This window comes from Dermacentor variabilis, chromosome 4, assembly GCF_050947875.1.
Source record: "Dermacentor variabilis isolate Ectoservices chromosome 4, ASM5094787v1, whole genome shotgun sequence".
In the NCBI taxonomy this organism is placed as follows: Eukaryota; Metazoa; Arthropoda; class Arachnida; order Ixodida; family Ixodidae; genus Dermacentor; species Dermacentor variabilis.
This window is the reverse complement of record NC_134571.1, coordinates 233,485,349-233,509,795: the sequence shown is the minus strand read 5'-3', so window position 1 is coordinate 233,509,795 and position 24,447 is coordinate 233,485,349. Positions and strand designations below refer to the sequence as shown.

The following is a 24,447-nucleotide window of genomic DNA, read 5'->3' as shown; positions in this document are numbered from 1 at the left end:
GAGGGAGGTGGTGAGCAAAATGCTAGTGGATGGTAAAGTACCTGACGAATGGAGGCTAAGTAGGATGAGAATGATATATAAGGGAAAGGGGGACAAAGCTGACATAACTACCGGCCTATAACAGTGACGTCAGTGGTTTACAGGGTGGTTATGCAGATTATAAAGGACAGACTGCAGGCATGGGTAGAGAACGAGGGGGTACTTGGAGAGCTACAAAATGGGTTCCGGAAGCATAGGAGGCTAGAAGACAATCTGTTCTCGCTAACACAGTGCATTGAAATAGCTGAAAAGGAACACAGACCCTATATATGGCTGGCTTTTTTGGACATCAAGGGAGCCTATGACAGTGTACTTCAAGAGGGCTTGTGGGGCATTCTGGAAACTTTAGGAGTGCAAGATGGAGTAACCAATTTCTTAAAAGATATCTATAAAGGTAACCGGGTGATTATACAATGGGAAAAGCAGGTTTCAGAGCCTGTGATGATTCGGCGGGGGCTTAGGCAGGGGTGCCCATTGTCACCTCTGATGTTTAGAGGTCTAGAGGCCAAAATACAGCAAAGCGGACTCGGCTTCAACCTATCATTTCTCAAGCAAGGAAAATTGATTGAACAGTCATTACCAGGACTGATGTACGCGGATGATATTGTATTGGCAGTGACTACAGTGACGGGGCCCGGTACTTTAACATCTGCACTACAGTGACGGGGCCCGGTACTTTAATATCTGCACTACAGTGACGGGGCCCGGTACTTTAACATCCGCACTACAGTGACGGGGCCCGGTACTTTAACATATGTACTACAGTGACGGAGCCCGGCACTTTAACGTCTACACTACTGTGACGGGGCCCGGCCCCTTAACCACAGTGACGCTGTAGCGACGTCAGTGGCCGCACTTCTTTCAAACATTCACTGCCTATTGTATTAATGGCTGACAATGCAGAAGATCTGCAGGAATTAATGGACATATGTGGTACAGAAGGAGACAGGTTAGGCTTGAAGTTTAGCAAAGAAAAATCAGCAGTCATGATTTTTAATGATAACAGTTGCGGCGAGCATAAGATACAGGAGGCCACGCTGGAGATAGTCGATAAATACAAGTACCTTGGGGTGTGGATAAATAATGGCATTGAGTATCTGACAGAGTACGAAAAATATCTAACGACTAAAGGTAACAGAAGTGCAGCGATTATGAAGAGTAGGGCACTGTGGAACTACAATAGGTACGAGGTAGTACGAGGGATATGGAAGGGGGTAATGGTACCAGGCCTGACTTTTGCCAATGCAGTTCTATGTATTAGAACAGAGACCCGGCAACAGTTGGAAATTAGGCAACGTGGTGTGGGTAGGCTCGCTCTGGGAGCACATGGCAAGACACCAAATCTTGGAGTGCAGGGGGATCTGGGATGGTCTTCCTTCGAGGGCAGAGAGGCTAGTAGCAAGATAGCATTTGAGGAGCGATTGAGAAAAATGGGGGAAATTCGGTGGGCTAGGAAGGTTTTCAGTTACTTATACACGAGGAATGTTGACACGAGGTGGAGGAAGCGAACTAGAAAATTGACAAGCAAATACTTGGGCAGTAGCGGGGGAACAAGTAAGGAATCATCTGTCAAGAAAAAGGTTAAGGAGGCAGAGAGGGGTATGTGGAGTACAGAGATGCAAACCAAATCGGCATTGGAGACATACAGGACGTTTAAGCAAGAAATAGCCAAAGAAAATATTTACGATAACTCTAAGGGAAGCTCATTGTTGTTCGAAGCCAGGACAGGTGTACTGAGGACTAAAACGTACCGAGCCAGATACCAGGAGATAAATTTGGTGTGCGAGGCGTGTAGAGAGGAGGAGGAAACGGCAGAACACCTGATACTTGCTTGTAAACAACTTCACCCTGCAGTTGAATCTAACGGGGAACTATTCAAAGCCTTGGGTTTTAAAGACAGTGAAAGTATAATAGACTTTGAACAGGTAGAAATAACTAAACGGAGGCTATCTGATTGGTGGACAATATCAACGCAAAAGTAAAGGAGTAAATACATAGGTATACATGCATATAGAACCATTAAAGGCTAGGTGGCGCGCGCCGCCGCCGCCCGATGTAGTTGGGAAAGAGAGCAACGAAAGCAAAATGGCCAGTCCAAATTTGAACGCTGAACAAATAGCAAATATAGTCACTAGAGTGGAGGAAGAAATTGGCAAGTTGCCAAGTAAGGGGTGGGAATATGGTGAGCTTCTAAGTGTAGTAACGACAGAAATACGGAAAGAGAAACAACATGTTCATTGGAAAGGAAAAAAGAAACCGAAAAGCTGGTGGAACAAGGAGATACGAGAAGCGATCGCCGAACGACAGAAGGCATCTCGAGAGCACAGGCAGGCAAAGAAGGCGCAGTTGCCACAGGATGAAGTAACCAGTAAATGGGAAATATACCGGGAGAAAAAGTCTATGGTTCAAATACTGGTGCAAGCAAAATTACAAGGTGAAAGTGAAAGTTGGTTGTCAGAAATACGTGAGAAAAAGAAGGCCGCACCTAGAATATTTTGGAATCACATAAAATTATTAGGCAGGAAGTCAACAACAATACAACAACATATCCTAGACGAAGATGAAAACAGACTGGAAGGAGAAGCAGCAATAAATTACATCCAAAAAGTAACAGCCGAATCTTTCAAAGGCAAGGACGAGGTTGTATTTGAAGAAAAAAAGAGCATGAAAGAGACCCAAGGGGGAAAGGAGCTAGTGCTTACAAATTTAAACTGGAAGAAAGCGGAAGAGAAAATTCCTAAGCGCACAGCCACAGGGCTAGACGAGGTTCCCGTTAGGCTGATAAATGAACTGGGACCAAAAAGTAAGGAAGCTCTCGTGAAAGCAGTTAAAAAACTTTAAAAGATAGACAGTTGGCGACAAAGTAGAATGAATTTAATTTATAAAGGTAAGGGGGAGAAAGACAGAATTCACTCGTATAGACCGTTGACCATTACATCGGTAATATACAGGCTAGCAATGCAGGCAATCAAATTAAAGCTTCAAGCATGGGCAGAAAATAATGGCATTTTGGGAGAGCTTCAGAATGGCTTTAGAATAGGTAGGCGTTTGGATGATAACTTGTTTGTTCTTACTCAGTGTATTGAAATATCAAAAGCAGAAAGCAGACCGTTGTATGTGGCCTTTTTGGACATTACAGGAGCATACGACAACGTAGACCGCAGCATTTTGTGGGATATTCTGGAAGGGGAAGGCTTAGGTAACGATTGTATACAGCTTTTGAGAGAGATTTACCTAGAAAATACTGTTTGCGTTGAATGGGAAGGGATGAGGAGCGCGGAGAAAGTTCATATCAACAAGGGACTGAGGCAGGGGTGCCCTTTATCCCCGCTGCTGTTTATGATGTACATGGTGAGGATGGAGAGGGCGCTAGAAGGAAGTAATATCGGGTTTAATCTATCATACAAACAGGCAGGTACAGTAATAGAGCAGCAACTCCCAGGTTTATTTTATGCGGACGACATTGTGTTGCTCGCAAACAAGCAAAGTGATTTGCAACGTCTGGCTAATATCTGTGGACAGGAAGGCAACAATTTAGGTTTGAAATTTAGTGTTAGAAAATCAGGTGTTATTGTATTCAATGAAAAGAGTGAACAGACAGTGGAGATACAGGGCCAAGAAATACCTCGGGTAACAGAATATAAATACCTTGGTATATGGATAAACGAAGGCAACGGATATATGGAAACACAGGAAAAAACCATAACAGTCAAGGGGAAGAGAAATGCAGCCATAATGAAGCACAGAGCGCTATGGGGATACAATAGGTACGAGGTCCTCCGAGGTATGTGGAAAGGGGTAATGGTTCCAGGACTTACTTTTGGAAATGTGGTTGTTTGCTTTAAATCAGGGGTACAATCAGGACTCGACGGGAACCAAAGGTCAGTGGGTCGCCTCGCATTGGGCGCTCACGGGAAGACTACAAATGAAGCTGTGCAAGGGGATATGGGCTGGACTAGTTTTGAAGTGAGGGAAGCTCGCAGTAAAATTGAGTATGAAGAACGGCTGTGGAATATGGAGGAAAGTAAATGGGCTGGGAGAGTGTTCAGGTATCTGTACAGGCAAAACATTGATTCACAGTGAAGGAAAAGAACTAGGAAGCTTACCAGCAAGTATGCGGCCTGTGGGGTGGGCAACACAGCAACAAAGAAGGTCAAGCGGAAAGTCAGAGAGGCTGAATTAATCTCATGGGTGGCGGCAATGGAAAAGAAACCTGCCATGAGTAACTACTTAAGGGGAAAAAACGAAATTAGGAAAGAAACCATTTATGATAATTCAAATTGAAGCTCATTACTTTTCGAAGCGAGATCGGGATGCCTTAGAACACGCACCTATAAAGCGAGATATAAGAAGGAAGAAGCATGTGCTTGCTGCGGTAAAGCTAGGGAAACGACGGAGCATATTTTATTAGAATGTGAAGACGTCTATCCAGCGGTCGATTTAGGCACCACTGGCCTCCTTGAAGCCCTTGGGTTCAGCGGGAGCAGTGGTAAAGCAAACAGGTCTGCAATAGACATCAGTAAGAGGCGATTGGAGGATTGGTGGAAGAAAAGTAGGGAAACGACAAAAGACGGAGACGTACAAAAGCACAGTTCGCAATAGGGTATCAGAAAATTTGGACGTGGTAGTTCATAGTGTCCTTTTTTTTGTTTCTCATTGGTTAACCTAGGTAGGATATTAGGCAGCATAGTAGCAAGAGCTTGGTGGCGCAAGCCACCGCCCCGTTCCAAAGGGGACGCTCATAACATCCATCCATCCATCCATCCGATTCAAAGGGTTGAGCCACAATCATCCATCCATCCATCCATCGATGGTCGGTGCGCACCGGTGCGGTTGGTCGAGGATGAAAGTGCGCACCAAGGCGCCCCGGTGCGCACCGGTACGGGTGATCGAGGACGCTATTAGTTTCCTTCCTCCGTGCTTCGATGGGTGCCGCCATGTTTGCTGACGCAAAGCTTTTGGGGCCGCTAATTGGGCTCCCGCTAAATCGGTGAAATAGCCTTCCCAACTCAAAACCCAAATGCAGTTCGAGTCTCGCGCATGCGCAGTGGCTTCGACGCTATTTCTTTGGCGCCCCAAAACGTTTGGGGCCCCTATTCTAAAACTCTCTATTGCTAGAGTAGTTAACGGCCGATTTCCCAGACGCCCGATTTTTCGGAGATGCGCGACAATTCGCACGGCTTCGCGGCACCATTACTACTCCATAGAGTCGATGTATATTGCCCTGATTGCAGGGCTGAAATGGCATTAATCAAAGCCACCACCGCCGCCGTTTCTATTATCTCGCCGCCTCGAACCGGTTCTCTTGCACGCAGATCCCCTGGCAGCCGTAGCCACCACCGCGCAACGTTAGGCCTAGCTGCATCTACGTTCGCTAGCTTCTTCCCGTGCGGTGCTGTGTTTTTCATAGAAAGAATTCGCCGCTGTCAGCAATGGCACCGACTCTGCCTTTCTAATCCTCGCGATTGGCTTCGAAGCTCGCAAAGCACAGCGCGTTGCGTAATGCCAGTTTCCGAAAGTTAGCTTCGCCTCAATACAGAAATGTTACGCGGTGAAGCATAACAAGCATGGGAAGGGGCAATTGTCACGGGACACAGTATGTATTCCTTAATTATACACCCGTGCACTCGCCGTTTCCTGCCACAGTACGAGCACCGATATGCCTAATAAGTGTACTGGCAGGCCTTAAAAGCTTTTTCGGACGTGCCTGTGACAATTTGAGCCCTTCACTCTTTCGTTACCTTGAGAAAATAGTAGTTTTTTTTATAGGTCTCGGAAAAATAATATCTACCACGACAAATAATATTCCAGCACACATTGCAGCATAGCATGTTGTGCATAATGAAATTCTTTTTTGCAAAAACATACGTTGCCAAACAAAAAATTTTTTAGGTAGAACATAAAAATTGTAGAAAGCGCCATTTTTGCTGCCAGTTAAAAAAAAAGAACCAATATCTGCTTAAACATTAATATCAAAGGAAATTCACAATATACATTTCAAAGTTAAATAACCCAGGAATAGTGTCTGAAAAAAATGAATGCTCAGTACACCGCCGTTCTTTAGATACGAAATAGAAACTAAGACCAGTTCATCCCTCATACCAGCAGGTGAAGCAGTTCCTGGATTTTGTGAAGCATAGAGGCATTCCGCACTTTTCCCACAAAATGTCTGGTATTTGTTCATCTTTGTGGTCCTCGTAACACATTTTGCAGTTCCATCTTTTCAGCATCTTCTGAGGATGGTCCAATGAGAAGTCCAGGGAACGTACTTTTCCAGTTCGTCAAGAGTCATGCACCTCTTCTAGGACCAATCGCCCTCAGCGTAGCTGGGCAACTAGAAGATTATGCATCCAAGCATATCTGTTTGCATTTTTGCAGATTGTCTTTATCACTTCTGCAGAGAAGAGGAGCAGAAAGAAATCCCACGCCATTTCAAACTGTCTTGCGCTGATCCTCAGTGCTGGGTCGAGATGTGCTACGAGTGGCCTTCCTGGCATGAACGGAAGTTTCTTTGCTGCCAATCGCAGCACATCGTAAACAAGTGAAGTATACACCCTGAAGACAATCAAGAGAGCTCTCAGGTCGTGAAAAATATCGGCAGATAAGTGTGCACAAGGAGAAGACCGCTCAAGCCCGTAACGGAATCTCGGTGGTGAACAGTTGCGGATATCCCATGCTGACTCAAAACATCGTCACTGTCAGAGCTTAACTCTGCTTTGCTGTCATCTTCAGAATCTTAACTGGAGTGCTCCTTCCTAAATTGAAGTGCTGGTGCAGCATAGTTTCGAGCACGACACAGCCGTTCGGGATGACGCCATGGGAGCCACTTTCAATAACTGCGCAATGACACTGGCAGCGCCCCTTGCCTGGATGTTACGAGAGAAGCAAAACCAATACTCTTGAAAACTAGTTGAAAATGCAAGGTCCACATGCTAGACATGCGGTTGACCTTTAGAAATACACTTTGGTAGAATAAAACGACTCTGACTCCAAACCAAAGCTCACTAGTGAACAGCTGGCATCATTTTTGGTTAATTATCACCGCTCAGCACTGTCAGATGGCAAAGCCGGCGATATCGTTTAATTCTTGACTTATTGGGAGTCATTTGATTGCAAAATTTTGATGCTAGTGCAGTGTAATCGTGAGCGACATGATTTTTTCTCAAGTGCAGCAGAAGGTGACGGCCACTCCTCTTTTTGCTACAACATACGCGCATTCGTTCGCAAAAAGGTCCATTGAAAATTGCAACATCACCGGAGCGCTAAAATTTTAACTGATTCGGAAATTTCAATGCCTGTAACTACTGGATGGAATGAAGTGGATGTGAAACAGCTCCAAATTGTCGAAATCAGCAATCTAAAGTATCGATTACCGGTGATTAATATTAATATGCGTGGTACCAAAAAAGTTAAGGGCAGTTAAAGACATGCGTTCATGTTTTTCGAACTACCCGATTTTTCGGATGTTTTCGCAGGCCCTAGGCAGTGAGAAAAATCGGAAGTTGACTGTACAACTGATCAAGAGGGTGCTTAAAATGATCCACGGGGCGAACGTGTGGCGGAATGAGGATGAGAACAGACGGGACCGACGCACTGAGGAATTAACAAGAAGGGAAGCGTGCCACTGCCTCTTTGAAGGAGCTTGAGCTCAAGAAAACAGTGTTGGCTGACGCCGAGATGCAGGTGTCCCTCATCCTAACCAAAATAAACTCTTTAAAGCAGTGAAACCCAACACTGAGATATTGTGTATGGCCTGAGAGTATGTCAAGACAGTTGAGGTTGACTTCCCAGCTGCTGAGAGACAATCTTAGTTGTGACAAAGTTCAGGCCTCATACCGATGAGCTTGCTATCAGTTGATAGAAATAGCTCATATTCGAAAATATTTACTTCTGTATGCATCTCCTTTTCATCCATATTTGAATATGTTCTTCTCGATTCGGAAAGGGTTTTACGATTTTTTCCGCTGTGCATTTTCCTATCGGCTTTCAGTTTTCTTTTTGAATAAAATAGATATTACACTTTACTATTCAAACTGGATTGAAGCATTTTTTTGTTTCAACATGCTTACTAGAAAGTGACAGCATTGGGCAACATGGTGTCAGCCTGTCTCGACATAAAACAAAGTTATGGCTCATTCAGGGAATAATGCAAAGGTGCTCAGGGAAAACCTGGAAAACTCAGGAAATTTGGAAATGTCAATTTGGTAGACACCCTGCATTTGCGGAGCTACTGCTTTCCCGCATAGCACAGCATGGGCAAATACTATGGCTAGTACTGATGCCAAGAAATCTTCATAATTTTTTGAGTGGCATTACTTACAAAAGTTGGGAACTAGGAACCAGGTGCATATTTTACATATTTCAGATTTTTTTCTGTTCTCAGTATTTATACTAAAATCAGCCAATTATTGCTTTCATTAGTGTTTCTTGAGGTGTCTTTTTTTTTTTTAGGTTCCTTCAGGAGGATCTCTTTTATATTCAAGACTGGTGTGCTACATTGCTCATGTCCCTGAACGGTAGTAAGACTACACATTTCATTCAATCGTTGACCTAACTACATCCTCCCTCTCTACAAGCTTAATAACTTTACTATATCTACCACTGACTCCTACAAGTATTTAGGAATTCGCCTCTCTAAAGATTTGTCTTGGACAAATAATGTGGCCAACATAATCAATTTAGCTAACAAAGTTCTTTCTTATCTTCGTCTTAATCCCTTTATGGCATAGCTACCCGTAAAATTAGTTCCCTATAAAACGCTCGTGCTACCAAAACTTGAATATGCATGTGCTATTTTGACCCTTTACCAAACTAATCTCATTAAAGCTCTCGAATCTGTTCAGAACTGTGCTGCTAGATTTATTCTTTCAGATTACTCGTATCACACTAGCATTTCATCACTAAAATCTAAACTAGACCTATTGCCTCTTCCTTCTCGTCGTCGCATCCCTTGCTTATACCTCTATCACAGTTTTTTTTGTTCCATACCTCGTGACAGCCATATGATCCAGCTGGCTCATTGTGTTGGTCGAAAAGGCCATCTGAACGCTTTAATCCTGCCACGAGCCTGTACTACTGTGTTTCTGTTGTCATTCTTCGTTCAAGCTGCCCAAGACTGGAATGGCCTTCCGAGACAAACTGCACTCATCCATGACACAGCGTTTTTTAGATCTGCCATCGAGTGTTTTAACTCATCCTTGTAATGTCATCGTCACAATTCCCGTCCTTTACATGCCCACCCCTCATGTAATGTCCTATTGGGACCCTTGAGGTATCAATAAATACAAATACAAGAATTCTCAGAGATTTAGTAATTATTACTTCTATACGTCTGGTAAAAACACCAGTGATCAACCTATAATTTTGTTCATTGCAGTATATGTTGTGACTACTATGACTTGAAGTAAAATGTTAAAACATAAAAACACAGGAAATGAGTACGTTTCTAGCGGTAACAAAAGTGCTAGGCAGGCCAGATGTTTCCCCTCGCAGCACGACTATTTCCGTGGTATCTTCGCTGAAATCCTTGAGACCGATCAAGGACCCTTCTACCTTTGACGAAACACCTTGCTTCTTTGCTAGAAGCGAGCATCTTGAGCACAGCACCAGGTGAAACAGCTGCCATGACCCTGGATGTCGTAGCCATCGTTGTTCATTCTGTGAAGAAGAAGAAGACGCATCTCGCGGCACAGCCGCATCGTTCGTGCTCATCATGTTCGCATACAACACAGCGATCCAGGCCACTATGGGATTTTCATCTTCCTTCCTCCTGTATGGGTGCGAGCCCATGCCCACCATAGACACACTCCTTCCGTACCGTCCTGACGCCTCCGAGTGTCTACCTGTGTCTGAAGTTGCCAGACAAGCCGAAGAATGCCGCCAGCTAGCACACTCCTTTACGGCAGAGCAACAGCAATGCCAGAAAGAAAACCGTACCAACTCGCTTCCAAACACCACCTACGCTTCAGGCGTTCTTGTGTGGCTATCTGTCCCTTTCCAAATGCCGGGGCTTTGCTCGAAACTCGTCCCGAAATTCGAAGGGCCTTACGGAGTCTTGGAGCGAACATCGCCGGTGAATTTTCTGATAGAGCCACTGTCACCACCTTAAGACTTGCGCAGGCGTGGACGTGGCATTGTCCACGTCTCACGTCTCAAGCCCTACCGCGACCCTCTGCCTCCCGATTCTTAGGGTGCCAGGATGGCTATTTTCGTCTGGGGGGAGATTGTGAAGAAGAAGAAGACGCGTCTCGCGGCACAGCCGTATTGCCAATGCGCGGCTCGGCTTAGCTCGCGCTGTTGATTGCTGGCATCTTTTCGGACAGTGCTTCGGGCTGTCTCGCTGTTCCCAGTCACTGTGCCTTTGCGTAAAGAGCCACAAATAAACCTCTTCTCAATTCAGACAGTGTTCCCAGCACAGGTAACGAATTCTGGAGTAACCAATAGCCTGGCAAGGGAGCAAGAATTCATAATTGCCAGTCAGCCTCTGAAGTCCGTGCAGCAGTAGGTTTATCTCAATAACCCTGATCACGAGGAGGAAACTTACAGAAGAATAAAAATGCATCCAATAAATGTTTAAGGCTATTAGCGCAGCTCAGGATGAGCAAAAAAGGAAACAGGTAGGGGTAATCAAAGGGAGCGGAAAACAGGGTGAGCGCCCTACCTGTTACTTTTTACCATGGGTGATTGCCCATGCCTACCTTACCCCTACCTTACCCCTACCTGTTTCCTTTTTTGCTCATCCTGAGCTGCGCTAATAGCCTTAAACAGTTATGACATACCAACTCGCCCAAACTGCCACGCTTTTGGCATCCAATAAAAATGAGTGCAATCCTGACTTACCCAATTACCTGAATTACCCAATCCTGACTGGTAGGTTACCACTGTTGTTGGAAAGAAAACTGTACACTAATTGCATTTTACTGGTGCTAACATGGGGCAGAAACTTGGAGGTTAACAAAGACGCTCGAGAACAAGTTAGGGACCGCACAAAGAACGATGGCATGAAAAATGTTAGGCGTAACATTATGAGACAAGAAGATAGAATATCTGATATTCTAGTTGACATAAAGAGAAAAAATGGATCTGGGCAGGCCATGTATAGGGTTAGGTAGATAACCGGTGGACGATTAGAGTTACAGAATGGGTGCCAAGGGAGAAGAAATGCATTCAAGGACGGTAGAAAATTAGGTGGGGGATGAGATTGGGAAATTTGCAGGCACAAGTTGGAATTGGCTAGCGCAGGACAGGGATACTAATTGGAGATCGCTGGGAGAGGCCTTCGTCCCTGCTGTGGACATAATAAATAGGTTGTTGCTGATGATGGTGATGACATGCAGGGTCCAGGAAGTCAGATCGTCAGAATAGCGTGCCTTTATTGCATGGTAAAGCATCTGGCAGCAGCCTGACTGCTGGCTAACAGCTATTAAGTCAGCTTGCAAGGTAGATAGAGAAGTTTTCAAGAAAAAAGAAAAGAACCATTGGGTATATGTATACAAAAACGGTAGAATGGAAAACACGTACAGAACGCCTGATTAAATCAAGCAGGCCAAGTGACTATTTGTCATCATCCTGTTTCAAAGGGGATGTCAGTAAATCATCATCATCATGTTACAATTGACTGCATCAAGGTTATAAACACATCTGCGGGCAGGGGCGTTGGCTGATAAGCCCAGCACAAGAAGGCTGTATTTGACGTTATCACAGTGCATCACTGATATACGACAATTTTGGGGTAAAAATGAACTCTGTAACATGGCCACTGCTGGCACATGCCTAAGTGCTCTGTGGCTTATTGACAAGTGCCACCATGGGCAACGGCCTCACAGTCTGGTGCTGCTGTTCCAGTCCACAGTGCTGTGCTTTGTGGGGTTGTCCTCCCGTGCTCTTGGGACAAAGGAACGACAACACAGTAGAGCAAACAATCACAAGGGCATTTATTGTACCTTCCATAGATCAATGCCTGCTAGCCGAGTTACTATCCACAAAACATGCCGATGGGCGCGCGACAAATCTAGGAAGTCCGACTCACCGACCGAATAGCGAGCGAATATGTTCGCCCCATGCTGGGTCCCAACGCCCGGTCGTTCGCGCATACGGTCACGTGAACGGTGGTGCGTTCAAAGGAGGCCACGCGGGACGTCCGCGGCACTCGACGACCCGCAATCCAAGAGGACGTGCTTTCTCCTTTTCGCGCCCATGTTTATAAAAATGCTTTATGGACTCAACCACATTACTATTAAGCCCACAACTGCACCGGTAGGGTACTCAGTCTCAGCCGGAAATATCACGTGATCCTGTCCAACAGCAAATTAAACAAATGCCAGAAATACATTTGGAACAGTATAATTATTCAGAGAACATACAGAAAAATTTTGCTTTAATGCTAAAGTTGGCTTTATAGCTTCAAGTTGGCTTTCTACTGCACCTATAAAGTAAAAAAATAAAATAAAAGTGAATGTCTCAAACATATCTTCTGTGTAATGAGGCTAATTGTGCCTGTTGGTACATGTTTGAAAAGGTGGCAGCGAAAAAAAGACACGGATGAAGATGAGACGATACAGCGCAGGCATAAGTTAGCTGTGATGCCTTACGTTCACACGCTACTACACAATGTGAAAAAGGTGGCCCAGTGTTACGATGTGAAAGTCGTATTCACCCCACAAGCTGTCAAAGCATAAGCATTGTAGGTTGACCCTCCCGGCGGCAACCCAGCAGCGTGACTGTTGCACAAAGCATAGGTGGTCTTTTGTTGAATGCAGAGAAGGTATGGTCTATGAAATTCCTTTAAGTTGCGGAAAATTGTACCGTGGCCAGACTGGGAGATGTGTTAATGATAGGTTAAGGGAGCCCGCAAACAACGTAAAAGATGTGCATGAAGAAAAATATTCTGAAGGTTTTTTGGCAAGTCATTGTCTGACATGCAAGGGCTTTTCACCCGACCTTGAAAACACTTCCGTTATCAAGAAGAGTAAAATTCATGCGACACAGGAAATTGCAGAATCTGAATGGGTTTCCAGACTTGCGGGGGATGTGTCAGCATGGCCTCCATCATGCTTTCATACAAAGAGCTGGCATATTTACGCATGTGCAGATGATAACCCCTAGCTGGGACAGCACGTTAAAATTTGTGAATCATTCACAATAATGTCGTTGGAAGTCAGAGCTCGTCCTTGTCATCTCATCTTCATTCATGTCTTTTTTGCGCTGCTGCCTTTTCAAATGCCTTTTGTGCCCTGTGAGAGTGAGTGCATCCACGTTCAGGCCAGCTGCAGCAATAAATTGAAAATCTGGAGGTGAAAGTGGTGGATTGTTTACATAGACTTGCAGCCATTGTCTGCCTAATGAGATGTCTTCATCATTGGAGGATTCGGAGCTCAAATCAACAAACTCCCCAATATCACTTTCGCTCTCCGACTCCAAGTTGAGTTGCTTTTCTTCAGAGTCTGAAGAATTCTAACTGATTGCCCGTTGTTGGCAGTTTCTTTGTCGAATGCTCCATTCACTACACATGCTTCAGAACGACAACAGTGACGCCATTTTTCTCGTTTTCAACTTTAAAAATGCTTCGAGCAACATTTGCAGCTTCATTTGTGATTGAAAAACGGAACTTCATTCAAAAATGTAGAAAAATATGAGACGCGAAGAAACCAGACAGAGAGCTACTCTTCATCGACTTCTTTTGTTGTGCCCGCCTGTGCACGTTTATTCGTCTCTTTCTACACTAGATGCATGGATATGCTCGGGTTGTCTTTGGTACATACTCCCACCCCCAGTAGCATTGTCCAATTCGAGCTCGTACAATTTCTATGCTAGCTTTCTTATAAACTTGCTATCTTGAGCTTATACACGGCAAGCTCAGGTTATTCCATCTTGACCAGGCAAAACATCTATGACTCGTCCCAGTGGCCAAATACCTGCAGAGATGTTAGGCTCCTCGATGAGGACCACATCATCTACTTGTAGACTGCTACTAGGATGCAATGGGTAGAGGTGAAGTGCCCGCTGCTTGACGAGGTACTCGGTACTCTTTCTTCCATTGAATGCAGAGGTGGTCGACGAACTTCTGGTGGCATCGCAACTTCTCTTTTTGCTGAGGTCACATCGCATGGCCTGAGCACTTTGAGCTTTGTAGTAACTGTTGGTTCACTCTGGTGAGGCAAAAAATGAACGTTCGACCAGAAAATGAGCAGGACATATTGGAAAGGGCTCTCTACTGTCCATAAATGTATAGGTTAGGGGTCTTAAATTGATAACCACTTATACTTCCAGCAGCACAGTCTCAGTTTGTTTACTGTTGAACTTGCTCTTTCCCAGAACTTTGTGTAAAGATGACTTGACTAATGGGATAAGGCTCTCCAGCCAGCCGTCCCACCAAGGCGCACCTGTTATAATAAACTTCCACTCTATGCAATGTGTCAAGAGCAAAGATGCAAATGGGGAGCTTTGTCCCATAAGTCTCGCGATGCTCTTTTAAACGCGAGAGCGTTATCAGAGGACAGTGTTACGGTCAAAGATGAGGTTTCTCGCTCCCCTACGAGGCTAGAAACTTGTGGGACGCTAGCAAGAAGGTGCTTGTAGAGATCCTACTCATGAAATTAAAGTTTACCACTCTCGTGGTTGCACAGGTGAGCAGCAGAATATAAGTTTTGGATGTAACCTCATCTGGCTCATGTTGCTTTACATATAGTGGGCCTGCAAAGTCTAATCCCACTGCTTCAAACAGCCGTGACGTGAGAAGCCTGTCTTCAGGCATTGGTGGATATTGCACGTTTACAATTTTCACGTATCTTTTGCAGAGAAAGCAAGCATTAAGGATTTGTTTTTCTTGTTGGGCACATATAACTCAGTAACACTGTCAAATTGGCATCACAGTGCTTGTCACACCTGCATGTAAAGCTCTACAGTGAGCCTCAGTAACAACTATGGCCATGAAGAGATGCCTTTTTGGTAGAATAATGGGAGGCTTTTCATCATATATAGTGTTCATTCTTTCAAATCGGCCACCAAGTTGAAGCTGCTTGCTTTGATCCAGGTAAGGGTGGAGATCATGCACTATGGAGTGTTTTGTGACAGTGTCTCTAAGCAAAAGGTGTTCAGTGTCATTTGCGAATACTTCGAGCTGAACACGACAGATCCAGAACATTTGAGCCTTGTTTAGCTTCTCCGTCAAAACTGAAATGCCCAGGCGGTGACACACTGGAGCTTCTGCAGGTTGCTAAACTTCCTTAAGTCGATTAGGGTGTTCACTTTTCTCGGTGCTTGAAAAAGCACCTGTTGCGTGTGTTGCTTAGCACGCCCTAGTATGGCGATAGCCATAGTCTTGCTCTTACGCCCTCCCCTGTCTCCCTTACCCTTGTAAATGGCTCTAAATAAAGTGCTTCGTGCTCACTTCTGTTCGCACAATCATGGAATAAACAATTCCATTCTGTCAGCGAGGTTGCCTTGAACAGGACATAAATAGCAACAAAAATGCCGACTGTACCCCGGGGTAATGCCCCCCCGAGACCTTCAGCACTAGGAGCAAGAACCGCATCTACGCCGTCATCAGCACCTTAGCCATAGCCAAATTTTGGCAAGTTCAACATTTCGACGAGTCTATAAGCGACTGGCGTTCATACAAAGAGTGATTACTGTCTCATTTTCGCGCAAATAAGATAGCGGAAGAACTAAAGGCTGATGTGTTTGTCAGCTTAATTGGGCCAAAGGCTTATGCACTTCTGAAATCCTTGACTGCTCCCGAAACACCTTCAAGCAAGCCGTGCGAAACACTGCTTAGGCTGCTTTCTAACCACTTGTCTCCAGAACCATCCGTTATCAGTGAAAAGGCCAAGTTTCATCGCAGGTCACAGAAAGAAAGCAAGACCATACAAGAGTTTGTGGTGAATTCTTGGATCAATGTTTATGCGTCTGGTTTGTTTGTGGCCTTCAACACGTCGATATTCAGTGACATTTGTTCACCAAAGATAAAGCTTTAACTTTCCAGAAGGCTGTCGAGCGAGCTTTGTCAATGGAAGTGGTGCTGAAAAATTCGGCAAGAATGCGTGTACACGACAATGATGCGGACATGCTCAAAATGCGCAGCACACAAGATAAGTCAAAAGCAAAGTCGTTCTAATGCTGTCGATGTGGGTTGCCAAAACATGGAGCCACGACTTGCCCGCATGCAGAAGCTACCTGTTACAAATGCCAGCGGAAAGGTCACATTGAGCACACTTCTAAGATTAAGTGAAGACACCAAAAGAAAAAGCTCTTGTTGAGATCTGTCGAAACTCTGGAGGAGTTTCCGTTCCATGCCATTAGGTCCGACACCCATGTAACCCCCATTATAGTGACCTGTGCATGTTGACAGAGTGCCTTTTCAGATGGAACTGGACATTGGGGCCGCAGTGTCTGTTATCTCAAAGAGCCTTTCCTGCCATCTTTTTCCGGACCTAGATACGGAACATACTAGCATTCCACTGCGGATGTATACCGGTGAAGCCATCAAGTCGATAAGCGTGCTCCACAACACTGTCGAGACCAATGCTCAGAAGCTCAGGTTTTGCCCATCAATAGGCTTTTGTGCAGTGACATGCCATGGTCCTGGAGCAACAAGTGCAAAGCTGCCTTCATTCATGTGAAAGGACTGCTCTATGTTGACCCACTACGACCACAGCCTGCGCTACAGTTGCCTTCAGCATATGAAATTGGTGTGGTGCTCAGCCACATCTATTCAAATGGGTAAGTATTACCCAATTGCTTATGTGCAGAGAAATTTATGCAAGGCAGGAGTTGGGTACAGCCATATTGAGACGGAAGCACTAGCATTAATTTTTGGAGTGAAGAAGACTTTGCGCTAGTAAGCGACCACAAACACCTGCACATGATTTTGAGACCTTTCTTCCTACAATAGCCGCTGCAAGATTGCACCATTGGGCAGTTCTGTTGTCTGCGTACAACTTTACTCTGAAGTTCAAGTCGTCGTCCCAAAATGCAGATTCTGATTGCCTTTCCCGTCTTCTACTTCAGGTCTTCGGTAAAGCACAGGAAGACGACTTTTATGTTCTGGGCTTCAGTACACTGCCTGTGAATTGCCGGGAAATATCTAAAAAGACGAGCCGCGACCCATTGTTGAAAGCTGTCTCACAGTACGGGCTGAGGGGATGGCCTAATCGCGCGCCAAGTGATCAACTAAAGCTATTTTTCTTTGCAGCAAGGATGCGTGGTGCTGGGTGCCCGCATCGTCATTCCATAATGTTTCCAGTCGTTCGTTCATGCTAGAGGAATTGCATCAGGGGCACCCCGGAATCGTGCAGACCAAGGAGTTGGTGGGAAGTTACGTATGTGTGGTGGTCAACCATAGACCACAACATCGAGCATCAAGTAAGCACCTGCCAGTCCAGTCAGTTGCAATGTAACTTGCCTTGCTCTGCTTTGCTGCACCCATGGCCTTGGCCAACTCGTCCTTGGGAACGAGTTCACATGGATTTCACAGGTCCATAGAAGGGTGTCATGCTGCTTGTTGTTATTAATGCGCACTCCAAGTGGCCAGAGGTGTTCGTGATGAAAGATACTTCAGCTGAGAAAACAGTCGACTACTTCCACAGTTTGTTTTGCTGCTTTGGTTTTCCAACGACTCTCATGTCAGGTAATGGCCCTCAGTTTACATCCAATACTTTTGCTAGCTACACACGGAGAATTGGTACACGTCATGTGCACACCCTGCCTTATCATCCTAGCAGTAATGGTCAAGCAGACCGCGTGATGCAGTTGGTGAAGACAGCGTTACGCAAGAATTCTTATGCATCACTACCATCCATGCTCGGAGACTTCCTGTTAGCTTATCGTAACACTCCGTACACCACTACAGGCGTAGTTCCAGCAGTCCTTTTCCTCTGAAGACGTTTGCGCACGTGGCTCGATCTGGCACTGCCCTCAGTTCAAGAAAAGGTCTCCACGAGGAAGTTCACGCAAACTATGACGGTGCCCGAGATGACAAATTCAGAAACACTTTAGTGTTGGTGACTGTGTTAAGGTCCAGAACTTAAAAGCTTGTGTGCTACTGTGCTCACACCGAAGGGTCCTGTTTTGTGCAAACTAAGTGTCATTGCTCATCAAGGTGCGTTTCAGTGAGTTCGTCACAAGAACCACACCGTGCGTGCACCACCGGAAGATGACACTACGGTGCATCTAGCACCGTTCCCAGAGCCCGAGCCGCGGCCTTCAATCAACCGGCCCCTGATTTGTCAGGCGAAAGTTCCAGCCCTCCAGATTACCCAGGAGTCTGCAATACCTGAGCATCGCTACCCAGTTCGCAACAGGAGACACTCTGACCACTATATTCTGTAGTCGAGTGTTGCAAACAAAATAAGTCCAGAGAGATGTTGAATAGTATGCCCTAGCATGGCGATAGCCGGGCTCTTGCTCTAATACCCTCCCCTGTCACCCTTACCCTTGTAGATAGGGTGGCTCTAAATAAAGCGGTTCATGCAAGCCACTGTGCTCACTTCTGTTCGCACAATCATGGAATAAACAATTCCGTTCTCTCAGCGTGGTTGTTGATCTGTGTGCTCACGTCTGATTCTGTAGACCAGGTTGATCTTGGCTGGGATAACCATTCAGGTCCACTGCACCAGCTGCGACATGTACACAGCATCTTTACTGATATATCCCTAGTCATATGACAGGTTGTCTTATCCTGCGGCCCTGTAACTTAAAACTATTCCAATATGTTTTTATTCCAATCTCCTGGCATCAAGTTTACGTAACTGCCGACACAAGCATCGGTCGGTGACTTGCAGCTTTGCCTCAACAGCCCAATCAAACGCTCTCTTAGTTTATAGGAAGTCACTTTACATTTGCTTTCAAAACGAATAACATTGCCTACATTGAGCGGTTTTTCGTTTTTAATTGGCTGCCAGGAGGCGAGGAGCACGCTCAAGTGAAGAAGGTTTTGATGGGACCGAGCCAGCGCATAGAAAATAGATAACTGGATGAAGAGGGTGGGGCCGGCGCCTGCGATTGGTCCGCTTTCCCTTACTTAGCCTGCAGTGACTGGTCGAAAATTGCAGCGGCATGCAAGGGAAGGTTAAGAATGCTGCTAAAGCGGATCCTCAGCAAGGAAGAGTTGGCAGAATGAGGTTGTGAACGTGCCAGAAGTGCTCGAAAACTTTGCACAGCCACGCAGAAAGCTTTATTATACGCAGATAAACCCATGCTCTCCAGCTGGTGCGAGCAGCCAGTGGCTGAGCAACCAGGGGCAGCCATCTTTTATTTATTTGTTTATTTATTTCCTCAAAGGTCTCTGTTGAGACATTACATGAGGGAGTGGGGAGTTAGTGACAAAGATACATACTACAAATTACAAAGGGATATTTCCGAGGAGTTGCTTGAACGCAAGTGGGTCGATGATAGTGGCAACTTCGGCGGGCAGGCCATTCCAGTCTCGTGTTGTGCGCAGAAAAAATGATTGCTGAAAAGTAACGGTATGGGCTTGTGGGGGATATACTGTGTTAGAGTGACTGGTGCGGGCAATGCGATGTGCTCTTTTTATGTACGGGTTGTCAAAAGGCAAAGAATTAAAAAATTTATGAAAAAGGTTAAGACGTACTATTCTATGGCGTGAGGCTAGAGAGGGTAGGTTTATTTGGGCTTTTGGGGTGTTTTTGGGCTTGGGGTGTTGAGATGCTTGAATTGGGGGGGGGAGGGGGGTACGAATAAATTGACAGGCTAGATCGTGTCGCGCGGTTCTAAACCAACTCCAGGGCATTGAAAAGGGTTATTCCTTTCATAACCGGGCAGCCTGCGGCTATTCAGAAAAAAATTATGTTTTGTTCGGCATATTAATGTGTCTTTAACACACAACACGTCACTTTGACGCGGTGGGTTTTCACAGTTTTGCAACGCCGCGTGGCAAGCAGGTGAAATGAGTGCAGCCCGAAAACTTTGACCAATAACCGAGGGCTAATGGCAAAGAGGCGTCAAATGAGAAATAACTATTTTTCTTTTGTTCGATCCAATCATGCATAATCAGTGTGTAAATGCGACATCAGATGGGGAGCTATCGCAGTTTTCGTGACGTTGCGTGACAGACAGGCGAAGTGGGGGTGGTGCAAAAAAGTTTTTGACCAATTGAGGAAGGCTAATCAGAATTGGACTGGAAAAGTTTGGAATAGCTTTACGTTATAGCGTTCCTGGACAGTAGCACCGTAGCAGTGGGTCAGCAACTACCGCCATTTCAGTCACTCTATGCTTTACAAACTGACCCTAACTTGTTATCATCATCCCAGATCCAGCTAATTGTGATTGCTGAGTCCGTCCACATGAAACAGGGAAAATGAGTCAAATCCCACGATGAGTGGATGTATTTTAACAATCTGGCTCCTTCTACTGCGGTCATAAGCTCGAGCTTCGGCATTGTCTTGGTAGGTGATAGTCTTGGTAGCTGCTACTGGAGATTTCGATACTACTATTAGTGATGTGGCTGAATTTCCGCCATCATCTGTCACGATCCACCCCGGGTCGCGAACAAGGGAGGGCTTCTGGCACCCTCCGATAGACGGACGCTCCGCAGCGGGGTGGTGCTGAACGATGACCGACCAGCGAGCAGCCGTGCTCGTCGGTATTTATTGTGATGCGGTGACCAATGTTGCCTGCCAAGCTTTAGCAGGCCACCGAGCTTTAGCAGGCCACCGAGCTTGGCGGGCGAACCAAGATTATGCCCGAGGAGAGTGTTCAGGTATCTGTACAGGCAAAACATTGATTCACAGTGGAGGAAAAGAACTAGGAAGCTTACCAGCAAGTATGCGGCCGGTGGGGTGGGCAACACAACAACAAAGAAGGTCAAGCGGAAAGTCAGAGAGGCTGAATTAATCTCATGGGTGGCGGCAATGGAAAAGAAACCTGCCATGAGTAACTACTTAAGGGGAAAAACGAAATTAGGAAAGAAACCATTTATGATAACTCAAAGGGAAGCTCATTACTTTTCGAAGCGAGATCGGGATGCCTTAGAACATGCACCTATAAAGCGAGATATAAGAAGGAAGAAGAAGCATGTGCTTGCTGTGGTAAAGCTAGGGAAACGACGGAGCATATTTTATTAGAATGTGAAGACGTCTATCCAGCGGTCGATTTAGGCACCACTGGCCTCCTTGAAGCCCTTGGGTTCAGCGGTAGCAGTGGTAAAGCAAACAGGTCCGCAATAGACATCAGTAAGAGGCGATTGGAGGATTGGTGGAAGAAAAGTAGGGAAACGACAAAAGACGGAGATGTACAAAAGCACAGTTCGCAATAGGGTATCAGAAAATTTGGACGTGGTAGTTCATAGTGTTTTTTTTTTTTCATTGGTTAACCTAGGTAGGATATTAGGCAGCATAGTAGCAAGAGCTTGGTGGCGCAAGCCACCGCCCCGTTCCAAAGGGGACGCTCATAACATCCATCCATCCATCCATCCTACACCCCCTTACCCCCAGTTTGTTTATTAAATGAAAAACAAACTTCCATGTTCACACTATGAGGCTCTGCCTCCACCCTAGCTGGGTCGACGGTGCCTGCTATCCAGGCGAGTAACGGTCCGGTGGCCTCCGCCGTCGAGTACTCCGCCTGGGCACCGGTGTTTACGGGTCGGGTGTGGCAATGCCGGGTGCTGCCTGAGCCAGCCTTGCTCCATCCGGAGGGTTTGTAGTGGTCGGCATTGCGAGTGGTGCTGGGCTCGACACCGGTCCTATGGGTGCCGCACCACTGGCTACGGTTGCCACCTCCGAGATGGGTGGTACTCCGCTGGAAGTGACTGGTGCTGCCGCTAGTCCTCCTGCGGGCTGGAACTCAGTGGCAGTCGAGGGTGCTGGCCAGGTCCCGAGGCGAGGCCTGACATGGTCGGCGTGTCTGTGCCACATGGCCCCATCTGGCATGCGGACGAGCAGCGATGAGGCGCTGACAGGAGACACCACCTGTCCCGCAGACCAGCGTGGGCCAGGACGGAAGTTCCTGGTGAAAACTGGAGCTTGCGGCTCTGGCAAAGGCCCGGGACGGCATCCTTGGTCAGCAGCCAGCTTCTGCTTCAGCTGCTTCAAAAGCACTGTGGATCAGAGGTCCGGATGCAAGACGTCCAAGGGTGTCTTGACCATCCGACCCAGCAGGAGCTCACAGGGGGCACGGCCAATGACATTGTGAGGCGTGGTCCGGTACTGAAATAGTATCCGGGCAATCTGCATCCGGAAATCCCCAGTCTGGCTCTTCTTGAGCTTGTCTTTGATGGTTTGCACCACCCGCTCGGCTGCACCATTTGAAGCAGGGTGGTACGGTGGAACCATCATTCGGCGGATTCGGTTTTTCATCAGCCAGGCCAGGTACTCTGCGCTGGCAAAAGTAGGACCATTGACGGACACGATGACATCTGGCAACCCCTGGGCGGCGAAGACCTGTCGTAGCACTGCAATGGTTGCGCCTGCTGATGGAGTGGTGACAGGTATAACCTCCACCCACTTTGAAAAGGCGTCCACCACTACCAGGAAGTAATGGCCCTTGAAGGGTCCCCCAATATCCACATGTAGACGGGACCAGGGTCTCTGTGGGAACGGCCAGGGGACGATTTCCACACGACGCAAGGCTCGCTGATTCTCCTGGCAGATTTGGCAGCTCTGCACCAAATGAGTGATGTCTTGGTCCAGGCCAGGCCACCAAACATGAGACCGGGCCATCATCTTGGTCTTTTCTATCCCTGGATGACCCGCGTGCAGCAACTGCAGAACCCTGGACCGGAGACTTTGTGGGATCACCACTCTCGAACCCCACAGTAGGCAGCCCTGCTGCAAGCTCAGCTCAGTGGCCTTGTGGCTATAGGCCTGCTGCACCAATTCCTCTCCACGGGACACCGCCTTGACCACCTGAGACAGAACTGGGTCCCGGCTGGTCGCTTGAGATACCGCAGATCTGGAGAGCACCTCCGGGTACGCATGTTCCAGCATGAACACTTCAGCAGGTTCTGCAACAGCATCAGGCACCTCTGGCAGGGGCAGGCGGCTCAGCGCATCAGCAGATCCCAGGCCCATTCCCGGATGGTAAACCAACTGGTAGCTGTAAGCTGCCAGCCTCAAGGCCCAGCGTACCACTCGAGGTGATGCTTGCACAGGAACTGCCTTGTCGGGCCCCAGCAGCCCCAACAGCGGCTTGTGGTCCGTGACCATCTCGAACTTCCGACCCCACAGGTACTGGTGGAAGCGTTCGACACCGAACATGAGGGCCAAACCTTCCTTGTCCAGCTGGCTGTAACGTTGCTCTGCAGCATGAAGCCGTCGAGAAGCAAACGACACAGGGCGTTCCTGGCCATCTTTGTCCCGGTGTGCCAGGACGGCTCCCACACCGTACGGCGACGCATCTACGGTAAGGACAACAGGCTTAGCAGGATGGAAGTACACCAGCACTGGAGCCTTGGTGATTAGCTCCTTGCTGCGCTGGAAGGCCTGGTCCTGCTCATTCTTCCAGACCCATTGTAGACCATCTCAAAGCAGAAGATGGAGCGGTTGTAGATGCTGCGACAGGTTAGGCAGAAAACTCCTGTAGAAGTTGATGAGGCCCAGGTAACTCTGAAGCTCTTGTTCTGGGGCTTAAGTGCCTTGAGCACCGCATCAACCTTGCGGGAAGCCAGGGCTAGGCCTGCCTGGGAAATGACATGTCCCAAGTACTCAACGCTGGGAGCTAGGAAAACATACTTTCCCAGCTTGAGCTTGAGGCCGGCGTCCTGTAGTCGTGCCAAGACGTTGTGCAGGTTCTGCAGGTGGTCCCCGTCGTCGCTGCCAGTAACCAGGATGTCGTCCAAGTACACCGCCACGTGCCTCATGCCCCTGAAGAGTTTGTCCATCTCCCTCTGAAATGTGGCTGGGGCCAAGGCCACGCCAAACGGTAAGCGCGTGTACTGAAAGAGTCCCAAAGTTGTCGATATCGTGACATACTTCCAGGAGGCATCCTGGAGCACCAGCTGCTGGTAAGCATCTCTGAAGTCGAGCTTGGTAAACTTCTGTCCACCGGACAATGCTCACCAGAGATCTTCAATCCGGGGCAGCGGGTACTTCTCGACGGTAGCGACGGGGTTGATGGTAACTTTGAAATCCCCCAGATCCTGACACTATCTCGCTTGAGAACTCGCACGATGGGAGCAGCCCATTCAGATGTCTTTACGGGCACAAGGATGCCCTCTCGCTGCAACCGTTGCAGGTCCTGGGTGACCCCGTCCTTCAGGGCGAACGGCAGTGGGCGAGGCTGGAAAAAACGTGGCCGGGCTCCCTCAGGTACATAGATGCCAGCCGTCGTGCCGGCAAATGTGCCCACCCCTGGCTGGAACGGGGACTTGAACTGGGTCAGGAGGCTGGAGACGTCTTGCACCACATGCAGGCTGGCTTCCGGGTACTCTGGCAGACAAATGCCCAGTGCATG

General features: G+C 47.1%; 1 protein-coding gene across 6 annotated transcripts in view; it reads left to right on the top strand.

Moving 5' to 3' along the window:
- The window catches only part of LOC142580199 (RING finger protein 141-like), a 253,897-nt gene that overhangs the window by 111,766 nt on the left and 117,684 nt on the right, over window positions 1–24,447 (top strand). The window lies entirely within an intron of this gene.